General features: G+C 41.2%; 2 protein-coding genes across 8 annotated transcripts in view; one reads left to right on the top strand and one right to left on the bottom strand.

The window, feature by feature from the left end:
* Nucleotides 1-23,317, bottom strand: part of LOC114654912 (baculoviral IAP repeat-containing protein 1-like) — an 828,238-nt gene that overhangs the window by 586,745 nt on the left and 218,176 nt on the right. The gene's annotated exons all lie outside the window — the stretch shown is intronic.
* Nucleotides 1-23,317, top strand: part of LOC114654913 (calpastatin-like) — a 202,279-nt gene that overhangs the window by 33,107 nt on the left and 145,855 nt on the right. Inside the window, exon 1 of one of the 7 annotated variants that reach the window (XM_051930036.1) lies at nucleotides 8,408-8,588. The exons of the other annotated variants lie outside the window; for them this stretch is intronic. The gene's annotated coding sequence lies outside the window, so the exon portion shown is untranslated. Of the gene's footprint in view, nucleotides 1-8,407; nucleotides 8,589-23,317 lie in introns of those variants that run through there. 7 annotated transcript variants of the gene reach the window in all.

Here is a 23,317-nt window from a genome sequence, read left to right as displayed (position 1 = left end):
TCTTGACGCTTGCCTATAGAGTAGTGAATAGGTCAGCACCTACATACAGTATATGGAGACACTTGTGAGGTCCTCTGCTTCTTCTCAACCACTCTGGCCTGCTGATGAGCAGCGTTTTGTGATGCCACCTCTGCATGACATCATATCTCAGTCCAGACTCTTCATGTGTAGCTCCAAGCTGGTGGAATGAGCTGCCCACTTCCATTTCAATGTCTGAATCCCTCAATGTGTTTTAATTCTTTTAGGGCTGATTATTTTTTTCCCTTTACTCCCAGGGAAATCTGAGTTTTCTAAAAAGCACACAATGCAAAGCTTTCACAAGTAAATCAACATAAAACATCTGTTACTGGTGCTGTGGCTGCTCTTGCCACCTGTTTGCCATTTCTGGTGGCAACTGCTGCAAAGGGGTGGCAGTGGGGGGCTACCTGCCAGGCTATTCAAAGTTATTGTCTGCCTGTATACCTGCATTGTTATCACTCTTTAATTTAATATTTTCTTTATCAGTATGCTGCTGCTGGAGTATGTGAATTTCCCCTTGGGATTGATAAAGTATCTATCTATCTATCTATCTATCTATCTATCTATCTATCTATCTATCTATCTATCTATCTATCTATCTATCTATCTATCTATCTATCTATCTATCTATCTATCTATCTATCTATCTATCTATCTATCTATCTATCTATCTATCTATCTATCTATCTATCTATCTATCTATCTATCTATCTATCTATCTATCTATCTATCTATCTTCACCCAGTGGCAGCAGTCATCACCGTGCAATGCAGTCTCGGTTCTGCCTCTTGTCATTGTCAGTGGCAGTCCTCCCAGGCGAATGTTGTTGTAGGTGCATCAGCTACACGAACGTGTTCACCATTACGATCACCTGGGGAGCAATGTAGTGCAGAGTATTTTGCTTTGTGCATTTGCTTCACTCTCTTGCCAGATGCCGATGCCTTTTCTGCAGTTGTTTGCTTGTCACTTCTCAAGTGAGGACAGGCACTCTTGGTCAAACCAATAAATCTAACTTTCCTTCTAGCAAAGAGAGTCAACAAAAAATGTGTAATGTCAAGTTTTGTGACCGTTTACAGCTGATTATGACCCTCTACCCCTGGTGACATCTCCACTCAGCCCCTTGTGTGACAAAAGTCGATATCCGCCCTAAAAGAGTTAAGGAGCATCTGAAGACTCTACTGCTTGGTGAATTTTCTGATGTTTAGTTTTTGTAGCCTAGGAATTGTAACTCACTTGTATTTTGTAACCATGTCCTGTAACACTTGTTCCCAAACAGTCCCTCAGATTGTGGTTTATTTGATTATATTGACCTCTTTTGTAAGTCATTTTGGATAAAAGCACCTGCTAAGCAAATAAATGTCAAAAGTGTGCATTTTCTATGAATACTTTGCATGTTTTGTGCTTTATATCATATCGTTAAATTGAGGAAGACCGATTGGTACTACAATGTGGGCATGGTTACACTTCAGATAGGCGCCTGTCCTTAAGAGAGATGCAGCATCGACATACTAAAGCCACAGAAGTCAGGCAGGAAGTGAAAAGCACCAGCAGGTGGCAGCGTTGCTTCTTTTATAAAATAGCTGTGACCTCTTTGCCTCTGCTGCCACCTACTGTTAGGGATGTATGAACACTGCAACAAATTCATGTCCAGTGGTCACAGAAACACCACAAAGTATTCAATTTGGATGACCGGGTGTGTGTGTGATAATTGGTGCTCTCAGTGGTGGACCTGAGCTGGTGGAACAAGCTGCCCACCTCCGTTTGAACTTCTGAATCCCTCAATATGTTTAAGGAGCGTTTGAAGACTCTGCTGCTGGTGAATTTTTGCCTAACTAATGTTTAGTTTTTGCAACCTAGAAGTTGTAATTCACTTGTATTTTGTAACTTTGTCCTGTAACACTTGGTCCCAAATAGTCCCCCAGATTGTGGTTTACTTAATTATGATGACCTCTTTTGTAAGTCAAATTGGATAAAAGCACCTGCTAAGCAAATACATGTCAAAAGTGTGCATTTTCTATTAATACTTTGCATGTTTTGTGCTTCATACCATAATGTTAAATTCAAAAAGACCACTTGGTACTACATTGTGGCTACATTTCAGATAGGAGCCGACCCTTAAGAGAAATGCAGCATCCACATACTTAAAGCCACAGAAGTCAGGCAGGAAGTGAAAAGCACCAACAGGTGGCAGCGTTGCTTCTTTTATATAATAGCTGTGACCTCTTTGCCTCTGCTGCCACCTACTGTTAGGGATGTGTGAACACTACAACAAATTCACGTCCAGTGGTCACAGAAACAGTACAAAATATTCAATTTGGATGACCGGGTGTGGATGTGATAATTGGTGCTCTCGGTGGTGGACCTTGGCTGTTTGTTTTTTCTTGCACCTGATGCTTCAGGGGTAGTTGTCCACTTCACGCAACATAAAATCTGACAAGCAGATTCAGAAAATGAACAGATGGATAGAAGATTAATTGGTGCGGAGCCATCCGCAGTTTAAGGATTCGATCATGCAGGATTCAGTTAAGTGCAATATCAAGCACAGATGAAGAGAAAATACAATGTCTGCCAGTTTCTAGCCCTGTCTAATATTAGTTAAAGCATAACAATCAAATATGAATTTAATACAACCGCAAATGCTGTAGTAAGCAGTCTCTGAAAGGACTTTTAACATTTTATCATTCGTCATTATACAGCACCATAGTGTCTTGAAGGGCTTAGAAACTGTCCATCCTCATTTTATATAGCGCCTTTTAATTTCCGGGAAACACTTGTCATGGTAAGCAATATTTCAACGATCTTCACAGTTTCACCATTCAGGCCTCATTTTTTTATATAGAGCTTTGTCTTAAAAAAACAGAATTACTGATTATTGAGGTTTTATTTAATATTGTACCCCTCATTCAAAAATATGCAGGCTGGCATTCACGTTAGGTCTGTGTTTTAATGAAAAACCTGTTGTACCGAGTACAGTTTAAAATGTGCCGTCTGGTGGTCCTCATTTTATAGTGCCTTTGATTTAGAAAATGATCTCAACGTGATTCAAATTTTCAATGCATTATTTCAATTATAGAGTTAATTTTATATATTTAAATGGAGCCATCACCCAGGCCTTAGTTTATATGATGCTATTTATTCATTAAGTTATATAAAAGTACTTAAAATTATTCCAAGTGTTCCTTTCATTTAGAAGATCATTTCTAAGTATCTGAAATGTGCTGTCAGTCAGTCCTTATTTTATATAGTACATTTCATTTTATACAATTCTATAAAAATCCTTTAAAATGTTCCACTTGCCAATTTGTATTCTAATTGCACCTTTCATTTAGAAGGTTATCTCAAAATGTTTAAAGGGTGCCAACGTGCAGTCCTTATTTTATGGAGTGCTTTTCATAGAAAATTATTTGAAAATGCTTCAGATGTTCCACTGGTCAGTTGTTATTCTATGTAGCACCTTTCATTTAGGAGACTACTTTAAAATGTTATATCAGTTAGTTCATCTCTCTCTCTCTCTCTCTCTCTCTCTCTCTCTCTCTCTCTATATATATATATATATATATATTATATATATATATTGTAGCAGTTAAGGCCTTTGTCCACCTCTTGAACCCTCAGGTACCACTCCAGACACCAGGTGAAAGTACAAGACTTCTTTATTTTACTCTTTATTTTACTCTTGTACAGTGCACAAAGCACCCTCCACTCCACCTCCCAGCTCAGCTCAGTGTCTGGGCTTTCCCATATTCCTTTTATACACCCTGACCCGGAGGTGTTCCTGCCCAACAGTCCACAGTTCCTTATTCCTTCTGGGTCAGGGTAAACAGTCCTTTTCTTCACCCCGGGAGCACGTCGTTTCTTCCTGTCACTTGACCATGATGTACTCCCGGGTTATAGGGCACATAAGAGCCCACGAGCCCCCCTACAGCGACTCCTGGTGGCCCCCAAGGTATCCAGCAGGGCCGTGTGTAGAAACTACAAAGTCCATGAGGCCCTGCTGGAACTCGGGGCACGTTTATGCTGTCCGGAGAGCTCCTCCTGGCGGCCTGGGGGTGAGGGCCGGAGTAAGAAGCCGGCAATCCACCACAATATATAAAATATATATAGATGTATGTACATATATATATTTACTAGGGGGTTCAACCCTTCTCGCTTCACACGCCAACCCTCCTGCTCACTTTGTTTGCCAGCCACTTTGCGTCTCTGATGCTAGTGTTGTGAAGAGGGGGGCTGAACACACCCCAAGGAGACGCAATCACTCCTCCAAAACCCCCTCTTAAACGGTGATACAATGGGAAACAAATACAGGTTTTTTTTTTTTTTACCTCCTCTTTTCTTGATCAGCCACTGGCTTGCTGCTGCTTCTGCCGTGCCATGTGATCGGCATCTCGCGTGGTGCTTTGAACATTTAAAAGCCTGTACATCAGCTGTCCTACTCTTTGTCTTTTATTTCCGGCCCCAGGTGTTGTTAAATCTTTTGGCACAAAATACTTCTCGTCTCGTCTCGCGGGACGTGAGTTCTTGATATTTTTTAGTTTATAATTTAAAAACGGAGTAATCTGAAAATCTAATAACATCACATTAAAGTTCGATAAATCCTGAAAAGAATGATACCAAACATATACATGTAGGTTTTAAAATAAGCCTGATTTAAAGCGTGACAGAAAACGTGATATAAAAATGTCACCATTGCACTTTTAGGCTTGGGATTTTTTATATATGGAGTATGTATATATATATACGCCAGCAATAGCAGGCCCGGCACTTCTTCCATCAGCAGAGTCTCGTTATACAATACAATACAATACACTTTATTTTTGTATAGCCCAAAATCATACAAGAAGTGCCGCAATGGGCTTTAACAGGCCCTGCCTCTTGACAGCCCCCCAGCCTTGACTCTCTAAGAAGACAAGAAAAAATTCCCAAAAAAAAAACCTTGTCGGAAAAAATGGAAGAAACCTTGGGAAAGACAGTTTATAGAGAGACCCCTTTCCAGGTAGGGTGGGCGTGCAGTGGGTGTCAAAAAGAAGGGGGTCAATGCAATACAATACAATACACAGAACAGAACAAATCCTCAATACAGTATAAAAATAAAAATTTTAGAAGTACAGAGCAGAATTTAACAGTAGATGATATCCCATAATATGATTTGGATTTGTTTAGAGTCCTGGAGACCTCATTCATCAAGCTGCCTCCCCCATTTGGCCATTCCACAGCTGAAACAGCGCTAATCCGATGAAAGGACCCCTCTACCTGATGATTCCTGCGATCCTCCATCAGGGATGACTTTACCTTAGGCAGGCAAAACAACTTGACAGGTGGGCCGTGGCACCACATTTGAGTACCGAGAAGAGAAACAGAATAGGTGAGGGTTAGTAACAAATTATAACTATCATGTTACTTATATTTTAGTGCTAATGACTAACAACAGAGATGCAGTCTGTACAGTTAATCAGCAGCTCTAGTCAGGGTGTGCTAAACTGAAGTAGGGGATTTGAAAGCTGAGACCGAAGGGGCATCTCTTATAGTAGCAGGCAGACCATTCCACAGTTTAGGGGCCCTGTAACTAAACTCGTTGAGTGTAGCTGTCATTCACTGAACAATCATGTAGACAATTCAGTTCCTCTACTGTGACATTGTTAGGTATATAATGTTGACCAAGCCCCTACAGACTAGAAGAATATCGATGCTTCAGTTGAATGGACTCTTTTGCATCATGGTTTGCGTGCAAGCTTAACGCAAGTAAGTATAAATGAGGCTTAACCTTGCATGTCTTTGGGAAATGGGAGTAAACTGGTGTACCTGGAGAAAAAGCCAAACAAAAATGCTGAGGGAAAATAACAAACTCTACACAGACAGGGATGCTGAGAGGTGCGCGTTAGATTAGTAGTCCCTGTTAGAGTAAGGGAACCCTTTGAGGGTCTGGCACCCAGTTATGAAATGGTCCCTTCCTTATGGCCATCGCTGCCAGGGTAGGCACTGGCTCTCTTGACCCTGAATTAGATTAAGCCAGTTTCATGATAGATGGGTGGATTGGATGAAATAAAAGATCAGGACTCAGTACATTCCCTGACTGGGCAATGTAGGCCAAGAAAGTGTCCCTGCTTTTTTCCTCTTAAAGTCTGTCATAACAGGCGCAAGTCTTCTGCCATCAGCAGAGTGTCGTCGAGTGTAGCCATCTTTCCCTGAGCAATCATGTAATGATTCACTACTGTGATACTGTTAGGTATGTGCCATTGACCGAACACTTATAGACTAGGAGAATATCGATGCTTAAAACATTTTGGTCACTGATGGTGTACACTTTGCATCATGGTCTGCACACAAGCTTAATGTGGTAAGTAAAAATGGAGCTTAAGCTGCACGTCTTTGGGATATGGGAGGAAACTGGTGTACCTGGAGAAAAAAAAAAACAGAAAAACACAAGGAGAATGAGCAAACTCTATACAGACAGGGATCTGAATTCGAGTCCGTGATGCTGAGAGGTGCACCTTAGATTAGTTACAGACTCTAAATTTAAGTAAGTGAACCCTTTGATGGACTGGCACCCAGTTCCAAAATAGTCCCTTCCTTAGGCCAAGTGCTACCAGATTACTCTGGCTCTCTTCACCCTGAACTGGATTAAACCAGTTTCATAATGGGTGGAAGAGATGGATGAAATAAAAGATCAGGATTCAGTTCTTTCACTAAATGGACACTGTAGGCCAAGAAATCGTCCCTGTATTCTTTCCTCTTGAGGCTGGTAATATCCAAGCTTGCTAGGAGGAGGCAGTGACCAAGAGAGAGTCAGAAAGAAGAGTCATTGTGTGCTGTATCGTTCTTGTACTTGTGGGTGCGATGGTGGGAAACGCTGGTTTGAAGAGTTTCCCACACAATAAAAGGCTCTTTGTGCTTTTCACTTGTTCCCTGTGTCTGTTGTGATGGGTTTGAGGTGCTGTAGTGCTCCCTGGTGACCACAACACTTTGCGTCCTGGTCAGCACACAAGCTTCATGCACTGTTTTCTTTCCTCTTGAAACTGGTAATATCAGGTGCAGCTCTTATCGAGTGTAGCCATCATTCGCTGAACAATCCTGTACACAACTCAGCTCCTCTTTTGTAACATAACAATACATTGCCGGATTGCAGCAGTGCCGGGATTCCCACAGAGCATCATGGAACATGGAGTTCTTTACTCAGCCCTTTTGGGTGCCATGGGTACCGTCACGGGGGTGCTGCAAGGACTGAGGAGCCCTATTGCATGGGGTTCCCGCCTCACCTGGAAGTGCATACAGACTATGTGGGCAGAAGAGCAGAAACACTTCCGGGTTGGCCAGCATAAAATGAGTTGTCTGCCTCACAGAGAGGAGCCAGAGTCGGGTGGAAGGTGCACAAAGCTTGCTAGGAGGATGCAGTGACCAAGAGAGAGACAGAAAGAAGAGTCATTGTGTGCTGTATCGTTCTTGTGCTTGTGGCAGTGGTGGTGGGAAACGCTGGTTTGAAGAGTTTCCCACACAATAAAAGGCTCTTTGTGCTTTTCATTTGTTCCCTGTGTCTGTTGTGTCGGGTTTGAGGTGCTGGAGTGCTCCCTGGTGTCCACAACACTTTGCATCATGGTCTGCACACAAGCTTCATGCAGTAAGTTTAAATAGGGCTTAACCTGCATATCTTTGGCATGTAGGAGCAAATAGGAGTTCTTGGAGAAAAAGCCAGCACAACATGAGGATGATGAGCAAACTTCACCCGGATAGGGATTTGAATCCAAGTCTGTGATGGTGAGAGGTGCATGTTAGGATTAGTGGGAGACTCTAAATTGTCCCTTTATTGATACCTAGTCCTTCCTTATATCCAGTACTACCAGGTTAAGCTCTGGCTCTCATGACCCTGAACTAAAGTTAGCCCATTTCATAGGATCGACAGATTGTCTGAAATAGAAGATGAAGCTTCAGTACTTTTTCTGAATGTACGCTTATAGGCCAAGCAATTGTCCCTCTGTTTTCCAGGAAGGGGCTTAAATAGTAAATGTAAATAATTGATTTCCTTAAAGAGGTTTTTATTGAATATATTGAAGGTCGTTGCGAAGTAAGGGATATAAATATTGGATGTCAGATACACACACACATAAGCATGGACGCGTCTGGGACAGACAAATACGCAGAGCTTCTTTCTACAAGCCATGCTTTCTTTCAACAATTACTTCACTCCGTCGACACATGTGCTGCGCTGCCCTCCAATCACTCAAGCGGCCTTTGTCACTTTAATTACGGGCTCCATACTGTGGCTTTTACCAGCTCAGACGTTCAGAGGAAATCAGACTCTAGTACTCCGGAAGTTGAAGCCTGAGCTTCAGAGGGATGGGTGCGGCTTCCAGAAGAGATCAGGCTGTTTCTGAGCTTGGCAGCCCCTCCAGCTCCTCCCTTTAGTGTGTGAGGTGCTGACGTTTGAAGAGGAGTGCAAGTCACCCCCTCATCCACACACAAACACACACACCCACCCACATAAATACACCCCCCCACCCCACCAAGACTGCAGGACTGAAATGAACACAAGTTTCTTCTAAGGCTGTTTTCCTACCAAGCTGGACTGGCAGTAAGCAGTGAGTTGCACACTTCCTTTTTTAAACTCTTTTTCTCTCTTTCGGTGGTGAAAATGTGAAATCTGCTGAGTGTTTGACAGAAGCCTTTTAGCTGCTTTTTGCCTGTGCATTCTGAGCCACCACCTTTGACAGCGAAGAGAGCAATGGATGGTCAGGAGGATGGGGTCTAGTAATGCAGGTTCGCTGCTTCTTCTGTTCACAAGGTTGGCAGATAGAGCTTGGGTGTTTTGATTTTTTTATATTATTAAAATAATAATAACAGATCGATTTTTATAGTTATAATGATAATAGATATAATAGGCCACAGCATCCTTAAGTGATAGTAATCTATCTCTGCAACAATGAGCAACAGGCAGGAGCTAACCCTGGATGAGGTGCCAGTCTATCACTAGCACACTCACTCATACCATGTTAATTCCCTTAACTTAGATATCTTTGGAATAAGGGCGGAAAAGCAATTAAAATAAAAGCAGACACAAGGAGGACCTGCAGAGTCTACAAAATGGCTGGAGTTGCGAGGCCGCAGCAACCACCACTGCATCTCCATAACTACCCGCATTATTATTGATGCTATTGTCATGTAAAACATTGTTTGACTCCTGTCTGGTCACTTTGGTCCCTTATGGGTGGTGCTGGGGTTTCCCTTCCAGGATGTGATTTCACACTTCTCTCAGTGGCAAAGGGCGGAGACTTGTGAGCGAATTCTTACTTAGTATTAGCAGATACCACAAACACAGCAAGCTGTGCAATATGACACCTTTCACATGTCATCACTGTAACAGTGCCTTTTGTGAGGCATACATTGAGGGAGATGGTGTTGACAGTGAAAGGGGCTGTGCAAACACAAAAAAAAAAGAAATAATGAATTGACAGATTAATGTTTAAGAGCATTCCCCCACCTCCGTCCCCTGTCCCTTGTCCCTAATCCCTATGACAAGTGTGTTATTTGCTGGTGTGGGTGAGTGCGTGATTATCCGTTGTAAATGACTGGTGCCAGTATTTAGGGTCGTTTGCTGCTTTCCATCTGATGCTGCTGAGATAGGTTCATCCTCCCCAATCCTCAGAAATAATTATTAATTTTTAATTAATACTATCAATAAAAATAAAATTATAAGCCATTTGGGTGTCTGTTTGCTTGCTACTCCCTCTAAAAAATGGCTAAACTGATTTTCACCAAGTTTTGGTCCATCTTAAATATAAGCTAAATGGCGTATCAGGGTTACAATGGGATAGGGGAACTCAAAAAGCAGCGTCAGCATGGGGACTGCAATTCCCATCAGGCAGGAGGAGTGCGTTGGGCACGAGGAGAAAGTTTTGAACCAGCCAAAGTGGGATCTCATCTAAGACCATAGTCAGAGCTGGACTGACGTTTACAATAAGTGGGAGCTTTCCCAGTGACCTGCTGACTGGTCTGGCCTGGCATTCAGAGCAATGAGGGTAATCAACTAATGGTGAAATTATATACAGTAATGTTATTATACTGGAAAACAAGCAGGTGTTATTGCTCTGTAGTGGGCACAAATCCTTTCAGTTTAATGTCGGAGGGTTTCACCCGAGTGTCACTATAGACGCATTTCGTGCAAGCGTTAGACTCGAGAATTACTCAGGCAATGGTGTAGGAGCATTTTTGTAATAATGGCATCTGGTAAGAAATGCATAGATCGAGCTGATCAAGAATTGGTGGTTTTGGAATTGGTGTGGTGTTCCACAGGGGTCAGTGTTAGGGCCGCTGCTATTTTTAATACATATAAATGATTTAGATAGAAATATAAGTAACAAGCTGGATAAGTTTGCAGATGATACCAAGCTGGTTGGATTAGCAGATCATTTGGAATCCGTTATATCATTACAGAAGGACTTGGACAGCATACAGGCTTCGGCTGATTTGTGGCAGATGAAATTTAATGTCAGTAAATGTAAAGAAGTAAAAATGTGAGGTTTGAATACACAATGGGAGGTCGGAAAATTGAGAGCACACCTTATGAGAAGGATTTAGGAGTCATAGTGGACTCTAAGCTAACGACTTCCCGACAGTGTGCAGAAGCCATTAAGAAGGCAAACAGAATGTCATGTTATATAGCGCCTTGATGTGTGAAGTACAAGTCCAAGGAGGTTCTGCTCAAGGTTTATAACACACTGGTGAGGTCTCATCTGGAGTCCTGTGTGTAGTTTTGGTCTCCAGGCTACAAAAAGGACATAGCAGCACTAGAAAATGTCCAGAGAAGAGCAACTAGGCTGATTCAGGGGCTACAGGGGATGAGTTATGAGGAAACATTAAAAGAGCTGAGCCTTCACAGTTTAAGCAAAAGAACATTAAGGGCTCATTTATACTTCACGCTCAGAACGCGTACGCGCCCGCATCATGGCTGCTATGCATTCCCAGCATTCATTTGATGTGTCCTCTGAGCAGGTCCTCAGAAATTAATGCGACACGTGCGCGAGTTGCAGTACCAGCAAAAAGTTGGGGAGCGCAGTGTGCTAAAAGTTGGAATGTGACGTCAGAGTCTCTGTTTACTATCTACATGTGACAGAAAGCCGCTTTGCGGATCCTATGAGATCGGTGTGCGCGCTTCGATGTTTGATGAATGGTTCGATGTGGTGAAGCAAAATGCCGACATACAGATACATTTGTGATGCTTTTATATTCAAACATCGCATATTCCTGACCGTAATGACACGATACATTTTAAAAGTCTCACATAGCGTCTTCTGTGCTGTCTTTTTTTTCTGGGGCTTCCTCCTGACCTGACAGCAATAGATCACCACACAGAACACATTAAATGTATGATATTCTAACTCTTTGCACATTTAAAATCCTAAGATTTATACTTGATATCACTTTCATGATGAAATGCATTAAAGTATGTATGTTACATTTTACAGATAAATCATTAATTTCGTTTAAATAATGAACACTGTTAATAATTACACACATGGGGGTGACACGGTGGCAGAGCGGTAGCACTGCTGTCTCGCAGGGAGTCACGTCGCTGGTATTCTCTGCCTGGAGTTTCCATGTTTTCCTTCTTGGTTTCCACAGTGGGCTCCGGTTTCCTTCCAAAGAAGTTGAGATTTGGTGAAACTAATATGACACTAGTGTATGTGTGTGCTTGTATTCACCTTGCGATGAGCTGATGCCCGTCCAGGGATTGTTTCTATCTTGTGCCCAATGCTTGCTGGAATGGACCCATCCCTGGATTGATTGATTTAATCATTAAACATCCTTTTCAGAGATATTGCGGTAAGGTGTCATTGGAATTTAATGGGTGTTCCAGTCAATTCACAACATAGCGAAGGCGAACCTGTTCTCACTGTGATGATATCTCGCACTGCCACCTGGTGGATTCCTCCTGATTTAAGTAAATTACGCGTGCAAGTATAAACAGTACAACGCTTGCGTACCAGTAGCGTCCACTGCAGCATGCGTCACGTATCCCGAAAACCTGAAAAATCGATCATAAAATCAGACCCCGACTTATACGCCTGTTCTAAAATGCAACACTTAATTTTTTTTTTTACATCTCACATCAATTTCTCAGACGAATCGAATTTTGTTGCAGCAGCGCAGTTACCAATTTCTTTTGCTACTTCAATGACGTTTACTTTAAAACCAGCTTCATATTTTCTTCTGATCGAACGCTCCATCGTAGATAAGGGATGCTCTTATGATAAAGGTGTATGAGGGTGTGAGATACAAAAAACACAAATCAGTGCAAACGTTGCTTCGGAACAGTTTAGGTATTACCGTGTGGTCACGTAGACACAATAAAGAGAGAGATGTTAGGAACACCCGCTGATACAGCGCATTGCTGCACCCACATAGAAAAAAAAAGACAGTGTGCTCCGTGGTTACTCTCTCAGGTGGGCGTTAGCATATCATAATCTCTTGGACCAATAGCATGAGTTTTCCACATTCGACTTAAACGACCGACATTATAAAATACCAGATATTATACGGTAAAATCAAGTCCCAGCTTATCCGCAAGTATATACGGTAATGTGTTCAGTATTTCTTGCCTTGCATTTCCTTTCATCCTACATTTACTCAGATCTTTGTAGACACGGAATACATATGAAATGCATGTGTTCCAAATAACGATATACTGTATTATTTACCCAATAAATCTCCAGGAACCTCACACGCAGATAAGGAGCCTTGGCTTGAGCTGGTAGAACTTTTTGCCCGAGCTGAGCTCCATCAAGGCGGTAGATAGGAATGCAGGCTGCTTGTGCTGATCGGCACATTTACAACACAAAAGACGCTAATGGAGAGGTGCGAAGGGATTACAAATGGGCCGGGATTACAAGTTTTTTTGTAGGCTTCAGTAATTCTAGTGTTAATGGTGAGTACACTTTTCACCAAAATGGTTCGGACAGACTGACAGTACACAAGGACAAGGCGTACAGAAGCACCAGGCAGAAGCAACCAATATTGCGTGTTTAGTGTACAATCACCAGGTGGCACTAGTAGTGCATGAAACTTGAAGGCTGCATGAGTGACACGCCTTTAACCTGAAGAAGGAGTTTTTCACCTTAACGGCAGTCACTTTGCTATACATTTATGCTCTTAAAATTCTTTTTGTTATTATTGTTTTACACAAAACGCCCTTCAGTTTCCCATCCAGTGCTCGAACAGGTAGGATCACATGCAGCAGGTTTTTCAGGCCAAGTGACTTGTGGGATTACAATTGAAATGTTTGGGCTGTGGGCTGAGGCTCATATGTGTCATGCCTGCATGTCCGCCTCTCTCCCTCAAGCTCTTTTGTAAATACTCCTTGTGGCCTACTGGCTCCTATTTTTCTCTCTGAGGCATAGTCAGTTTCATTCCTCTGCATATGTTGTACATTTCAGCTGTCATAATTAGACCTTCACCTCTGAGGAAGAAGCAGTGTCTTCTGTTGTAATAAATACTTGAAACTTTAATTCCAAGACCAGGAAAATACAAACATGCCATGGGATAACTCATCTACTGACCCCTGCCCCACCCCACCTCACCCATCAAATGCGAGGTCCATCTCAAGAGTACATTCTTGTTGAAGATTTGCATTTTGGCTTTCCTAAAGTTGTTATATTGCCTTGTTAGAGTCGCACATTTGATCAGGGTTGATGCCATGGGAGCTTCGAACTACCATTCCTTAAGATGGCACCAAGCTCTTGTCAGTGAACTAGTGTTGGAACCTTTTCTAAAATCAAACAGATTCCTCACAAAATTATTGAATTTACGGAAAGGAAATTTTGGCTAATGTGAGGGGTAAATCAAAAAGTAAAGGCAATTTGAAAATTACGCTGCAGCTGTAACTGATACAGGCTGACGCAGTTTGAGGTGGCTTATGGGTAGTTTGAACACACAAGGCGCAGCACAACACTCTGCCATTAGTCGAGTTGAAGCCAAGGTCAGATGAACATGGATGCTGTACTGTGGGATTGCAGCATGGCTTAACAACGTGCTGTAGTGAGATTTAAATGGGCAGAGGGAGTGCCACCTTCTGAAATTCATCAAAGGATAATAAGCCTGTGCAGATGAGTAAGTTGTTTGGGTACCCTCCTTATGCAAACTTTACGGTACCCCAGCTCATCATGCACTATGGCATGTGCAGATCCATAGCTGATATCCAAATGTGCAGCAACAGTGAACAACATAATCCATCGATCCTCTCTGATGAAGGCCATGTCGATGTGGGCTTGCGTGTACAATGTTGATGGTCGACCAAATCAAGCTTCATCAGTTATACTTCTTCTTTCCGCTTTAAACCTTTCTACCCACTGAAACTTTTTGTTGAGTGTGCAGAGCCAACATCCTTCAGTGAATTTCGTCAGGTTTCACTTCCTGTGCCCAAATAAATCTCACTCATTCAACAATGGTGCAGTCCCACAGTGGAGTGTCCATGTTCATTTGACGTTGGATTCAACTTGACTAACGACAGAGCGCTGTGCTGTGCGTATTCAAACTACCCATAAGCCATTGTGAACGTGTTGTATTATGTCAGCTTCTATCCATTGTAGTTACCAATTAATATTCAAATTGCCTTCACGTATTGATTTACTCTCATATTAGGACCTCTTCAGCTTAAAAGATCTTTATTCCTTTTAACCTTTCTGCTTATCATTCATGTTTTGGTCTTTTAGCATTCTTTGTTTTTCCTGCATAACAAACCATTTACCTGTCCCCAGTAGCTGAAGTGGAAAGAAAGAACTGATGACACCTCCTTTTGCTTTGGCTTCATCATCCACCCCATACATATATAATGTTGTACCCACAATGCTGATACAACATTTTTTTGGAGGCAGGATAGGTCTTTCTTGGAAGTGTGAAAGTGCTTCATAACAGGACAGATACTCATTAGTAGCGGGGTCAAGTACACATACGTTAACTGCCGGTACTCCCAGGGACAGAACAGTGAAGTACCGTTGAGTACCCTCTTCGGGCGCTTCTTGTCCCTTAACTACGGCCTTGTTTGCTTCATTTAATCTCATCCTATTCCTTGGTAACCTGCGCCAATTGCCATCTTGTAGCAGGCGTTTTCTGCTCATGGTGTTCTTAGCATTTCTAACAGTTCATTTAGAATGATACGCGACTCTAACAGACTTGAAGAAATAGTAATAATGACAGCGACATGTCATAGTACTAAGCGTAATCAGAAAGAAGTCAGAGACTTGGCTAAAGGTCAAAACAAAGAGATCACGAGGAAGATGTTGTTATGAAGTCATTTTACTTGATTTTTTTTCCTGCGTTTACCTTTATGTTAATTCTTCTGATTTATCAAACATGGAGAATCCAAATTTTGTTTTCATTTTGGAAGAGTAGTTAGCGATGTTAAAATATGTTTGCGTTGCTTCTGCCTCTGTCTTAGTTTTACCAAGGTGACGAACTGGGTATGTACAGCATTTGACGTTTTAGGTGCAATGTGATAAAAGCTCACAGCTGACGTCTCGCTTCTGTCTGAGAGTGCGTATATATTTTCAAAAAACCTTTGTGTCAAAAACGTTCCAGGAATAGAACTTTAGGCAGTGTTTCTTGGCTTTGACGTTTGGCTTCGAGAACACATTCTCTGACTTCCTGGTTACGATCCTCACTTTGTTTTTTGGTTAATGGCTTGTCTCCTGATCACTACTCCTTTCTACTGCTAGGAGTTCATTGCTATCAGAACCAAAGTAACCTAAACTGACTGTAAATCAAAAATCGTAGTCTAAGTTTGATCCCCAATTAAACCCTGATGTTTCCTTTTGTTTCAGTTTTAGACAAGCACAAGATCATTTCAGTGTTAGGGCACTTCTGTCATGGCTGCATTGATGACACTTGATGGTCACATGGTACGTGCATCATATCCTGGAAACTACGTAGGATCCAATGACCAGACTGACAAAATGTACGATACCTTTTATATCCACCCCAAGTTTGAATATCAGAGACTTCAGCTCGATAGTCTCGTCTGTGACTTCATCCCCGTTGTGTTCCGACAGCGTTATGTTGGTGTCGTGGGTCTGGTGAGGTGCAGAGGTGGATTATGATGGTACCTGGTGGAGACATGTCCATCCGATTTGGGTTTGCCACTCAAAAGTGACCCGTTTTCACTGCTAACCCCACTCCAACAGTCACGGGGGCGGGGCGGGGGGGTTGGTTGGGGGGCCTCACTGACTAATCCTGGCTGATTGGGATTCCAGTTTTTAAAAACATTGCAGACCTTTCCGAAAACATCTTTTCACTTTGTCATTATGGATTCTTTAGTGTAGAATGAATGACAAAAAGGCAAATGTATCCATTTAGGATGAAACCTACCACTCAATAAAATGTACTGAAAGGGAAGGGGTCTGAATACTCTGTGAATCCACTGTATTTTGTTGCAGAGAAGCTCATTTTAGGCTAACGTGGAACATCTCATTTAGGTTTGTGCTGAAAACGTTTTAGTCACACCTTATTTAAGGACCTACTGTACCATTGTACTGCGGTGGGTTGGCACCCTGCCCAGGATTGTTTCCTGCCTTGTGCCCTGTGTTGGCTGGGATTGGCTCCAGCAGACCCCCGTGACCCTGTGTTCGGATTCAACGGGTTGGAAAATGGATGGATGGATGTACCATTGTATGTTTGTTTTCCTTTTGTGAAGCTTTGTTTTTCCTCACTAAATGATCTCGGGTAATTCTTTGCTAAGTTAAAACCTATTCTCTTTACAGAATAATTGTAACCTGTTTCCTGTGTGACAGCTTTACAAAATGTTTAGATGCACCACCCAAGTGATTTGTCCAAAAGGCAGCCGAGCTGTCGCTCCACCCTCACTTGAGATGTACTTTCATCACTCATACTCCATCATAAAAAATAATCAGCTGAGTCAAGAGATGAAAACCCGTGCCAACGAGTGCCCTTCATATGTAGCACACCACAGCGGTTTTCGGGTACATACTGTATATAAAGCATGATTATCCAGTCTGTTTTTAGAGGAAATTAACCATGTTCAGTATTTACTGTTCCTGAGAATCAAACCACATTTCTATTAAATTATCTTCTGAACCATTTTTATTTCCTGTATGGGCTTGCAGAGTGCTGGTGCCTATCTGCTCCACCATATTGGCAAGTTAGAAAGCAGCCCCTGAGCCATTGTGAGGGCTGTGCTGAAAAACCAAAGTGATCTTCTGCAACAATTGAAGGTAAATAGTAGCCATCATATGACAAACCTGTCACACACAATTCATGCTGTTCTTCATATAAAGAAATATTAGGACCTTGGGACGGCGACTCAAAAGTCTAAAAACCTGCAATAGCCATTCATTACATTAACTTATTTGGCTGATGCCTTTATCTAAGGCAACTTACAACATTTGTGACACAATTACTTGTGGCTTTCCAGTTGAAGCACAGGCAGGTCACATGACTTGTCGATAGCCTCACATTGTCAGTAGCTGGATTTGAACCCACATCCTCAGAGTTTGAAGTCCAAAGCCTTAACAGCTACACCACACTGCCTAGCAAGTTCTCATCATGGGCAGAGCAAATCAGTACACAGATTAGCTGCTTGTGGCCCCGCAGCAGACTGGTAGCATGTCCAGGGTATGTCCTCACGTTATGCCCTTTTCTGCTATGACAAGCTTCTAATCCACAAATTTAGATAGGAATAATTAACACGCTGGTTAAGTTTGCAGGTGATACCAAGCTGAGTGGACCAGCAGATAATCCACAATACACTGAATCATTACAGAGGGACTTGGACAACATACAGGCTTGGGCAGGTTTGTGGCAGATGAAATTTAATGGAAGTAAATGTAAAGTATTACATGTAGGAAGAAAAATCTACAATGGATCTAAATACACAATGGGAGGTCTGAAAATCGAAAGTACAATCTTATGAAAAAGATTTAGGAGTCGTAGTGGACTCTAAGCTATCGACTTCCAGACAGTGTTTCAGAACCCACTAAGAAGGCTAGCAATGTCAGGTTGTATACCGCCCTGATGTGTGGAGTACAAGTTACAGGAGGTTCTGCTCAAGCTTTATAACACACTGGTGAGACCTCATCTGGAGTCCTGTGCAAATTTTTTGTCTCTTGGCTACAAAAAGGACATAGCAGCACTAGAAAAGGTCCAGAGAAGAGCAACTAGGCTGATTCCAGGGCTACAGAGGATGAGTTATGAGGAAAGATTAAAAGAGCTGAGCCTTTACAGTTTAAACAAAAGGAGATTAAGAGGTGACATGATTGAAATGTTTAAAATTATGAAGAGAATTAGTGCATGGGATCAAGACTGTGAGTTCAAAATGAGTTCATCAAGAACATGGGGGCACAGCTGGAAACTTCTTAAGGGTAAATTTCGCCCAAACATTAAGAATTTTTCTTTACACAGATAACCATAGATACGTTGAATAAGTGACCAAGTAGTGTGGGAGACAGTAGGAGTTTAGCGACCTTCAAAACTCGACTTGATGTTATTTTGGAAGAATTAAGTGGATAGGACTGACCAGCTTCGTTGGGCTGAATGGCCTGTTCTCTTCTAGATTGTTCTAATGTTCTAATAATGGCACCCAATCAGGTTTATATTCTGAGAAGAAGACTTGGCTCAAATGTTACCAAGGATTGCAGTTACACTTTCCCAATTCTATCTGTGAAATGATGGATTAAAGTTCTCTTTTGACAAATTTGGTAAAAAGTTGCTTTTTTTAAGTTTGGAGCGATGTGATGATCTTTTCATTATTTTGTGAAATGACTATTCTGAGCCATATATGAAACTTACACGTGTCCACATACAGTACATTTTTCTCCAGTTACCCAAGTTTTCTCCTAAATCCCAAAGATGTATGTTGTTGGTGTTGTTAAATTTGTCTAGTATGAGTGAGAATGGTTGCGTGATTAATTGTGTCCTGGACGATGTGGCACTTCCTCCAGGGTTAGAGTCCACCTTACGCCTGATGTAACCAGAATATACATTGTGGGCCAAAAGTAGGTATACAGTATTTATTCATTATTTCTCTTTAGTTTACAGGTATTGAGTAGGAACACAGTACTGGTCAGGTCACGTTTAGTCTTTCAGGGGCTCGAAATGTCCTCCTTCAGCATTGCAACATTTCTGGAACCTGTCCCAGATACTGCTACATGCAGTAACACACATATTCTGGTTATTCAGAATTTAATACATCCATTGCGTGGGGCTTCTTCTCAAAAACCTAGACCCCAAAAAAGAACTCCATACATAAGTGTGAATAAATACTGTATATCTACTTTTAGTCCATACTGTGTTTATTATGGCCTGTCTTGATTAATAATTTTTTGTAGTTTTTCGTGAACATGTTTTGTATCACTTTATATCCTCCTATGGATTTTTTTGGTCACAGAATCCATTTTTATTGTCATTTTCTTACTAGAATTCTCTTTTAGGATGGTTGAACATATTTTGTGTCTTTTCCCAGTGATATCTTGTTCTTCCATCGAGAGATGTGTGGCTCTGACGTCATCGGTGCGATGGGATAAAAGATCTTCATTGATAAATCAAAGTAATTCTCTGTGTGATTGTGGTTTGTATTTAGGTATTTACTTCAGTTATAAAAGACTTCTAGTTTCTGACTTTAGACTTTTTTGAGTAACATTTTGAGCTTGTTGAAAGATCCAACAAGCATTCTGTTAATAACTTCTTTTTGGCAACTGTTCTTATCATTTCTTTTCCCAATCATCTCCATCCCTTTTTAGGCACATTCTCAAATAATGTGCAAAGCACCTATTGCCCATGTTTGTCTGTCTGACGGTCCGCATGGAACACCTCGGTACCTTGTGGACCAATTTTGTTGAAACGTGGTACAGTACACATATTCTTGAAAGAAATTTGTAGAGACAGTTCCATTTTTGTTGAGATATCTCGAACAGATTGCTCTGTACACAGTTTTAAAATTTCAAAATTTCCCACTAAAAAGCATTGGTGAATTTGCAGACTCATCCATGTTAAAATGAAGAAACATTCTGTGTGATTTGAGTCTTTTACTGAGTCCTGCAGCCCTGAAATGGATTGACAAGGTTGCAGAAGCTGCCTATTGAACTCAGTCCTTTGAGGGCTACGGTGCCTGTACGGCCCTCAAATGTTCCTGAACGTTACACCATGCATACATTTTCTAAGTTGTTTTTTGTTTTTTTGCGCCTTACCTTGTATTAGGCGTAACAATATAGCAGTTATTACTGCCAGGATAAATAAGTAATGGCAAGTCAGTAAGCTTTTCAATTATTGTAGACTGGAAAATGAACGTTCAAGACATTAGTTTACCATTTCAAATTTACCTTGACAGCAGTTGCACCAACTTGTTTATCGTGTATGTTTTGATGTTTTTTACCTCCAACAGCTACTACTGACTGCAAACAGACGAGCAATACAAATTTTACATTTTTATTTTATTTTTGTTTGCGTGGTGGCTCTGTGGCTAAGGACCTGCACTGGTATCTGGAAGAATCCCAATTCAAATCCCATTACTGCCATAATGGATCCTGCACTGTTGGGCCCTTGAACGTGGCGCTTAACCTGACAATTGCTCCAGGGTTGCTGTACAATGGCTGACCCTCTGACCTCCAAAGGGCATGTGAAAAGACAATATTCCCCCACAGAGATTAATAAAGTTTATCAAATCTAATCAAAAAATCAAAACGCAAGTAAGGGAAACCAAACACTATCTACAGTATATGTATCTATAAAAGACCCTGTGGCACATAAGCCATTATACAGGGTACACAGAGGAAATAAACATGTCCTCAGTATTAACTTTACACTAAACCAACCTCATATCTTTACTATCAACAGATTATAGTAATTAACTCTTTCACTGACACCATTATTTACTAGGGTGACCAGACGTCCCGGTGACAGGGACAGTCTTGATTTCACACTATGCGTCCTGATAAATAATTGAAAAATATCAAATATCCCGGTTTTAACAGACTGCCCTTTAAAAAAAGTTTTTCAGTGCTGCAAACGTCATCACAATACTTTTACAGAAGTGCACATGAAACTCCATGTGGGAGCTCTGCTTAATTAGGAACTTGAGTTAAATTTCAGCAGAATCTTAAGCAGGACCAAGAAGCAGACAAAAACAGATGGTATACTGCCATTTATTTGTTTCCACTTCATGTGTTTACTTGTGAAAGAGTTAAACTTTTTTCCTGTACCCTGATCCCTCTCTAATGACGATGAGGTAAAGCAGGCATTAAACAAATGAGGCTTTATGTGCGGGCATACTTGCTTCACAGGTGTCCAAGTTTGGGACCTTGAAAATCTGGTCACCCTATAATTTACCATCAGCGTGCCACATTCACCTGGTATCTACAATGGTCAGTTGCTGTAATAAGGTTTGCCTTTCACTTTTGTTATTCCCTAATATTTTCCCTAACTGAATAGCTTAGCAAGTTCCATTTCACGAAAAATGCCATGGCCAGCCATGTTTAAGCAAAGAAATAATTCATTACAAAGTGTTTTATTTACAGTAGGTTATTCTAATTGACAATTGCAGATTGTCACTGTGTGTGAATATGGCTTGTTTGTGTGTGTGAGTGAAAGTCGTCCCAGTGAAGGACTAGAGTCCTATCCAGTCCTGTTTTGAGTCTTTTTTTTTATTTTATTGATTTGATTGTAATCATTCCATACAAATAGATCAATTTTTACAAAAAACAATAGGATTGAAAACAACCCCCAACCCTGAGAAAGAGAGCATGGCCAATGGAATAAAACTTAAAAATAGTAAAAATAAATAGATTGATGAGTTTAATAGGCGGATACAGATACATGGAGAAGAAAAATAAATGGGGAGAGAATCTACTTCCTCAGTGTTTTAAGAGCTTATTCTAAAATATTATTGTTTAGATACTTCCAGGTTCTGAAAAAGTTCTTCACAGATCCTCTAAGTGAGAATCTGATTTTTTCCAATTTCAAATAATATAAAACATCAGTTACCCACTGACTTAAAAGAGGAGAGTTAGGATTCTTCCAGTTTAGCAAATTAAGTCTGCATGCCAATATTGTAGTAAAGGCAATCACAGTTTGTTTGTCCTTCTCCATTTTAAGCAAATCTGGAAGAACACCGAACACAGCTGTTAATGGGTTAGAAGGGATTGTGACACCAAGGACTGTCTGAAAGGCACTTAAAAATTTTGGTCAAGAATGATGTTAGTTTGGTGCAGGCCCAGAACATGTGACCCAGTGAGGCTGGAGATCGATTGCAGCGTTCACAGGTTGGATCTTGCCCTGGAAACATTTTGGACAATTTCAAGCGAGACGGATGTGCTCGATATATAATTTTGAGTTGAATAATTGCATGCTTTGCACATATGGAGCTCGAGTGAATTCTGTACATTGCTACCTTCCACTCCTTTTCTGATATGTTGAGTCAGAGATCCTTTTCCCATTGTCCTCTTGGATCTTTGAAAGGGAGGGACTGTAAAATATTTTTATATATTGCAGAAATGCTGCCTGAGTCCTCATAACTGAGCAATATTTTTTCCAGCATAAAGAAGGTGGGAGATGAGGAAAATTGGGGAGGTTCTGTTTAACAAAGTGTCTAATTTGAAGATAGTAAAAGAAATGTGTTGCTGGAAAATTAAGTTTGGAATGTAAGGATGCAAAGATGCTGTCTATATAAAGATCTCTAAGCAATTTAATCCCAAATGTTTTCTAGATATTAAAAACTGCATATGTTTGCGAGGATTGAAAAAGGTGGTTCTCATGCAGAGGTGCCACAGATAAAAGATTCTCCATCTTAAAATGCTTTCCTGTTTTGAGTCTTTTACCGAGTCCTGCAGTCCTGAAATGGATTGACAAGGCTGCAGAAGCCACCTATTGAACTCAGTCCTTTGAGGGCTGCTTTCCCCTCATAGCCCTCAAATGCACCTGAAAGTTACACCATGCATACATTTTCTAAGTTGTTTTTTGTTTTTTTGCGCCTTACCTTGTATTAGGCGTAACAATATAGCAGTTATTATTATTTTTTGGACGTGGAAAATTGGAATGTAGTATTGTCTCCTTTCTAAAGTATGCCTTTAATGAGGCCACTTTTGTAATTGTTATATTTTGCTTTGTACTTGGGCGTCAGCATTTTTAGTACTTGACAATCTGTAACCAGAGGCATAGAGACAGGACAGGCAAGGCAGGCAATTGTCTGCGTCCCTGAGCAAGGGGGGCTGAGGGGTGCCAAGGGGATTCCAGTTATGTAGGTACTCATTGAAGTGACAAATCAATCGTGAAACATTGCATTGGCACACTACAATGATACAAATGGAAACCC

This window comes from Erpetoichthys calabaricus, chromosome 7 (assembly GCF_900747795.2).
Source record: "Erpetoichthys calabaricus chromosome 7, fErpCal1.3, whole genome shotgun sequence".
Taxonomy (NCBI): domain Eukaryota; kingdom Metazoa; phylum Chordata; class Cladistia; order Polypteriformes; family Polypteridae; genus Erpetoichthys; species Erpetoichthys calabaricus.
Note: the sequence above shows the minus strand (reverse complement) of the source record. Positions and strands in the feature narration are given on the sequence as shown.